Source organism: Micropterus dolomieu, linkage group LG20 (assembly GCF_021292245.1).
Source record: "Micropterus dolomieu isolate WLL.071019.BEF.003 ecotype Adirondacks linkage group LG20, ASM2129224v1, whole genome shotgun sequence".
Taxonomy (NCBI): domain Eukaryota; kingdom Metazoa; phylum Chordata; class Actinopteri; order Centrarchiformes; family Centrarchidae; genus Micropterus; species Micropterus dolomieu.
Genome location: NC_060169.1, coordinates 3,768,175 through 3,774,857, shown reverse-complemented (window position 1 = coordinate 3,774,857; position 6,683 = coordinate 3,768,175).

The window sequence follows — 6,683 nt, the reverse complement described above, 5'->3', positions numbered from 1 at the left end:
AATAAATAACTAAAAACTATAAATGCTAGTTTTGCACTTACATTTATTAACCAACACACCTTGATTACATTTGTTGTTGTGCTTTCCATGACAATAGCATTTGAACAAAAGAGTTATTAATGTGAACTGCTGCATTATTTGAAACTCATTTAGTTGAAAAAGACTATTTTTAAAGCACTAAAGCAAAACCGATGTTACAATATGCTACACACAAAGCAAAGCAAATTGTGATGAAGTCAAATGTCAAATCAAATGGTGAATTTATATAAGTAAGACTTCAGCTGGCCCGCAATAAAATAGTTAAAACCAATTTTAGTAATAAAATATTAAAGAAATGCTGTAGAGTCAACAAAATCACTACAAGATCTCCTACAAAAGTAGTAAAAGAGGAAAGGAACTGCTGCTCATGAAGCTCCCTACTGTGAGCACACTGTAATATCTCTAATAATGGAAAGGGTCCCAGATGAGCTTGTCAACATTTTTATCAATTTAGAGATTCTATCATCTAGTTTAATGGCTGGACAGTAAAAAGAAAATGAGGAAAGTGTTTAGAGAGATTTTAATGGGTAAATCCAACTCAAACGTATACACTGCATCTTAAAATGTGTAAAAATCTGTGTTTATAAAAAGACTTCCTGTGTTTATAAATCATATAAATGCTCCAGACGTTCTGAAAAACTAAGTTATTCCATTCAGATGCTGGGAACTGTAACGCTTATGAAAAGGATCCATCATGCATCTCTCTGGGCAAAATATGTAATTGGGTTTTGTATTTTTGATATGAATTACTTGTGTGTTGAGCTAACACAGTGGCATAAATGGAAATCCATTAGATTAAGATGTAATTCAAATATAACTCAAGGCATCCAACTTTCATTTCCTTTTTTACATCTTAACAAACACTTTATGGTTGCATGTGTTAATGGATGGACGCACATAACATCAGAGCTGTGAATAAGAATTGAGACACAAGTGTGCTGCTTAGATTGCAAATAACTTTACTGGAATGCCAATAACCCGCAGGGAAGGAAAACACAATGGGCCTGACATTACTGAGATTGCTCTAGACTAGCAGGATAAACTAACTGACAGGGCAGAGATCGCTGTTTGGACTCACTGTGAAGTCAAAAGTTCATCTTTAAAGGGTCAGTTTACCCAAATTACAAAAAGACACATGTATTTCCACACAACTGATTTTGAAAGCATTTGTTTAAAATGTTCTGAAAATACCTTGCACCAAAAAAGTTAACTGATCTGAGAAATGTTTATTTGCACTATAAGAAAACATGCAATGCACTTTAAATGTAAAAGAAACAAATGTGCATTGTCCAAAAAATGTAACTTAAGCTAAACAAAAACCCAAGAAGCTGAATACTGCATTATGTTCTGTTACATTTTTATATTTATGAATTGTCACCTGCTGGCTGAATTTTTTATTTCCCTTTATATAAATACAGATATTTCCACCATAAATTTGTGCAGAAAATGTCTCCAGAATGCAGGAAATTAAGTGTTTAATGCTCCATGAGGACCCCCAGATCCCCATCTCAGATATTTCAGCATTTCCTATTTCTTCAACATAGTGTTAAAAATCTTCTAGTCTTGTTCCCCTGCATCGTCACGTCTCGTGATCCAAGTGTATCATCACACCCCTAATTTGAGCCCTTATGTCCCCACCACTTTTCAACACAAAGCTACTTGATGCCCTTGGTTTAATGTTTACCATTTTCACCATCTTAGTTCAGTGTGTTAGCATGCTAATGTTTGCATTTAGATATATATTCAGATATTTAGCCATAAACCAAAGACATTTTGATGTAATGATGGCACTAGGTCGAGTCAGTTATGTTGTAATATCAATTATTTTGTAATACACAGATATATTACAGACACACAAACATTGCCATCCCCTAGAGTCATGAAATTAGTGTGTCTAAAAACACAAAAGTTTAAAAATAGCACAAATTAGCCAAAGGTCCTGCACACACCCACACAGGTATTTTCACCATGGTTAATTAGACCTCTGCTCAGCTTGGTGCTGGAAAGAGTTTGGCTGGGAATAAACACCAGGTCACCAAACTCCATGTACTGATAAAAATAATTGGACTGGCTTTAGAAAATGTACACCTTTAACCTTAAAGTGGGTTAAAGGTTCAAGATTTCCAAGGCTAACAGGTGCACCAAAACTTACAAAACCAACTGTGTGAGTGTTCCAAGGCTGTGTTTAAAGAATACAGTTTTACAGCCAACAGAACAACCTGACCTTTTTAAGGCCATTGTCCCTGCCTCTGGGACAGCCAGGGCAAGGCACAAAATGTTCTCCATTTCACTCATACAGCAATTATTTTTAGCAGTTTTTAAGCCAATGATATAGCATGTCTGAAAGATAATTACACTGTGGTACTATGACCATTGTCAAGACACACTTATTGAAGATTAACTTTGTCAGAATGTTCCTGTATGTATTCATCCTTATTGAACTGTCTTTGTAAAGCTGCACGGTTGTAAATCAATCTTATTTGGGAAGATATCTCCAATATATCAGAGTGATGTTACACATAATAAACTAATTTTTTCTGATAATATCCAATGGTAGCTTTTTTTCTTTCCTTTCTGAATTATTCCTTTCAAAATTACCTGAGTTCACTTTCTGTACTCCTCAGACTGCGATGTACATTTGATATGGGCACATTTCTTGCATCACCACTCTGTTGCTATTTAGAAATATCGTACCAGATTTAGACAAAAGGGATCAGATGTAAGTTTAAGAAGCCATTGGTTCAGTCTGCAGACTGCTTCCCAAGTAAAACAGCTTTCTGTAACAGTGCTGCATGTGCAGACAGATCTGTTTATCAGGAAACACGCTAAATGACTTTTGTTTATTTAATGAAACAATTGCCAGATGAGCTCATCCCCTTCACTAGCTTTTTTTTTATTCAGCCAGACAAAGTAGAAACCAAACTAACAATAAATAAAGTATAATTGTGACGACCACCACTCTATTCTTTGCCATAGCGGTTGCTACCAGAAGATGGTGCTGTTTCTTAACAAATGTCCCAAGTGGGGTGACTCTGGACCTGCTGGTTTTCCCTCTAAACATCTAATCAGAGGTTTGTCATCACCAGGGGCGTCAGGTGAAGGTAAACCATCAGGATTGTGGACAACAAAAAATATACCAGGAGGCTTTTTGCATCATTCAAACACTCCAGCAGGTGATTTTACTATTTAGTTTCTCCTCTGAAATCACATGATGTATTGCTTGAAATAAAAGCTGCAGTCGCTCAGCAGTTAGTGGCACACAGCTTGCCCTTTTTCTGTAGAATTATGTGCCCATCCTTAAAGTCCTAATCAAGGACACTGGTTTTGTTAAAAGTGATGATTTAGTGCATGGAGATGTTAGATATATTCTCTCAATGTCAACCAAAATGATAAGGTTTGTTATTTTGCCATATTGTACAAGGAAATACTTCCTGTTTTACCATTTCTAATGATGTTAACTACTTGAGGAAGATCACTTTGAAACTGAGAGTACAACCTCACCACCAGGTCCATTCAGTGGCTGTTCTGGAGCTTTCAATCATATCACATAATCCTCATCAGCAAACGGAGTGTATCTGAGCACTTCAAAGGTATCTCTTCCATGTTAAACATCTACTGATACGGTCATCAGCAGTAGATGGAGTTGCTCTAGTTTTCATGGGTTCCATGACGGCTCCAGGACGGCTTCTCAATCACTGGTTCTAAGGTCAAGAAGGAAGTTTGAACCTTAACAGTTTGAAAGATCTGAAAAGTATAAGTTTTAGTGCAAGGCTGGTGAGAAAAGAGATTTTCAAAATGTACCATTTGGATTGTCAAATAAATGACAAAGTTAAGCTTCTCTTTAATGTCATATGATGTGTTGGTGATTTTGACATATAACAGCTGTTGTGAAGTGAGAAATTTGTTTCCAAAAATAAAGAAACTGCAGTGCATTTAACTCTCTAAAATAACACCTGCTGTTGCCACTTTGACATTTCATAAAAGCATTTCTCGTATGAAGAGCGGCGTTGATCATCACCTGCTGTCTGTAACAATAAAACGTCCTTTTCAGTATTAACATATCACTAAATTTAAATGTTTAAAATGTTGCTTATGCAAGCACAGCATCTATTTTAAGTGTTGAATGGAACCTCTTTTTCTTTGTTCTGTGTTTCTTCACATGAAGCTTTCATGTTGTTTCAGGACAAACAGTCTGACATGAATGACGTTTTATCAGTGAACATCAGGAGATTAAAGCTGGTCACTATTGACCTTTGGGTCTAAAGTAATTTCCTAACTGAGACATTAGTTTGATTGTCAAACAAGAGAGGAAACCTCAGTGACTAATGTGAGTCATTACAACAACTTTAATAACAGCTGCTCTCCAGGATTAATTATTTAGGAACCCAATTTGTTTTGGATGCTTGTTGGACAGCAGTGTATAGTAGTTCTTGTACAGCAGATATAGCGTAAAATATATGAAGAAAAAAAAAATGTTACAGCTAATGTTAGTTAACCTATGTGAAAAAAAAGGATGGATGACCTCTTACTGTCCAATCGGATCTCTTCAGCATCAAACAGGACCACAAGGTTCTGCAAAGAGTGGTTCATTCGACTGAACATACACATATTTTTTACTGTTCCTATTCTATTTATACTGTTTCAATGCATGCTCGCCGTATTGTATTTTTTTGTGATTGTACTTTCTGATTACAAATCTTGATTGATTGCATTTAGCTTGCTAATATATTGTATGTGCACTTTTATATTAAATAGGATAACTAGACAAAAGTGAAAATAATCAGGGCAGGGCAGACAATCCAACAGACAGGGGCAGAAAGGCAAGAAGTAAACATTTGAGGAAGGAATTTTTCAATACAAAACCAAACCTAAAACCATTGATTTTTTATTTTATTGGTGCTCTAGTTTTTCATTTGTCATTTTATGGCTGGCATTTGGATGGGTTTTTGGCTTCAGCCTGTGATTGATTTGAGCTCCAAATAGTAAGCAGTAACTTGGTGAGCTGTGGTTCAATCCTGTGGTTCAAAACTGTGGAGCATCAAAGATCTTGTCCAGGCATCCAGACATTTTGGGTACCTGGATGAAGAAATTTTGAGCAGTTTTACTGCAGCATTGATCCCCAGGTTCTTCTCTTCATGGCTGCCCCACCCTGCCCTTCTCTGAGATGACATGATGATGAATCCATGTTAGCAGTTTGCCTACAGCGATTAAACCTCTCAGGATCATCAAAAGCTAAAACACCTTCCAGAAAGCCATTTAGAAAGAGCGACAAGCTAAAAGCATAAGTGGAAAAGTGAACTTCTTGCTAAGTGTGTATAAGTGTTTCCATTATTAGAATTCAGAAGTGAGCGTCAGCACATTTTTACATGTTTCCTGAGCTGAGATTAACGTTTGAAGAGGGGCACTTTTATCATATAAAAAAAAACCTCACTTGAAATGTAACTTGGGCTCTATGCTCAGGGGAGTCTGTTCTCATCAGTTAACAACTGTAGGGGAAAAAGCTGACTGCAAGATTCTGCAAAGGACACATTTGACATTTTGGTAATTATTCTCACATGGAAACATCTGCTGCTCATCATTCTGAACAGGACTGGGTAAACCTGTAGCTTTATTTGCCTATTTCTCCATATTAATTAACATAATTACAAAAGCTTTGTTTATGTAAATATCAGAGTGAGGATGAATCTGATCAAATCCCTGCATCCAACTACTAGCAGTGTTATATATGTCAGGATGCAGTGGGTGCTGGATTGTTACTGTTACTACTTTTTAAAAAATGTAAAATGAGTATCCTCCAAGGACCCAGTCTAGTATCCTATGAATTATGTTCTTAATGGATGATACACCTCACGATTTAAGTCTAATACCATAGTTTAGTGCCACTGTAAGAAGTAGTTTACTGTGTGCAGCAAGATGGTTGTGGAGGTTGCGTGGTGACTGGGCGTGTAGTGAGTACACACTGGAATTCGTGTCAAACCTGCAAGTAACATTCACTTTTTATTAATTGTAACTGTTCATACCTTAATCATAGTTTGTTTGCAACAAGCCCTTCAAATAAAAGAACAAAATGTGTTGTTTGTCCATGGCCTCCAGAACGACACATAGAAGCATTTTTTGATTTGACGTCTTTATCGGCTAGACAGCATTAATTGGCTGTGCCTTCCAAAACCATTACAAAACTAAATCTGTTTCATGAACTATGGTCAAGGTTTGATTAGATTTGGTCACAAAAAAAAAACTTAGTCATAGTTTAGTCAAGATTGTGTTCCTTCCTTGGGGCGGCTGTGGCTCAGGAGGTAGAGCGGGTTGGCTGTTAATCGGAAGGTCGGCGGTTCGATCCCTGGCTCCCTGGTTGCGTGTCGAAGTGTCCTTGGGCAAATGTATGTTAGTTTCTGTTTGAGCACTTAGGCTCAGTGTGTGACTGGTGAATGCAGATGTAGTGTAAAAGCGCTTTGAGTGGTCGAAAAGACTAGAAAGGCGCTATACAAGTACGGAGCATTTACTTAAGGTTAGGGGACCTTTGTTGCCTTGTTTACAACAATGAGCAATAATAATGTTCACCGTTGCACTTTTAACCACATCCAACAGTGATGTTGATGACACACCCTGGAGTACACTTCTAAATCACTGCAGAAAAGTGAAAG